This window comes from Penaeus monodon, chromosome 21, assembly GCF_015228065.2.
Source record: "Penaeus monodon isolate SGIC_2016 chromosome 21, NSTDA_Pmon_1, whole genome shotgun sequence".
Classification (NCBI taxonomy): domain Eukaryota; kingdom Metazoa; phylum Arthropoda; class Malacostraca; order Decapoda; family Penaeidae; genus Penaeus; species Penaeus monodon.
Window position 1 is genome coordinate 21,577,662 of NC_051406.1, and position 254 is coordinate 21,577,915.

Genomic DNA, 254 nt, shown 5'->3' on the forward strand with positions numbered 1-254 from the left:
AAAAATTTTTAAATGAATAAAAAAAAAAAATAAAAATAAAGAAATATAAAAAAAAGGAAAAAAATAAAAAGAATAAAAAAAAAGGAAGAAAAGAAAAAAAAGGGGTTTTTGGGAAAGTAAAAAAAACAAAAATTAGGGGGGGATAAAAAAGAAAGGGAAATACATAAATAAAGAAATAGTTAGGGAAAAAAGAGTAAAAAAAAGAAAGATAAATAAAAAAAGGGGAAGTAAAAATAGAAAAAAAGGGACGAGGA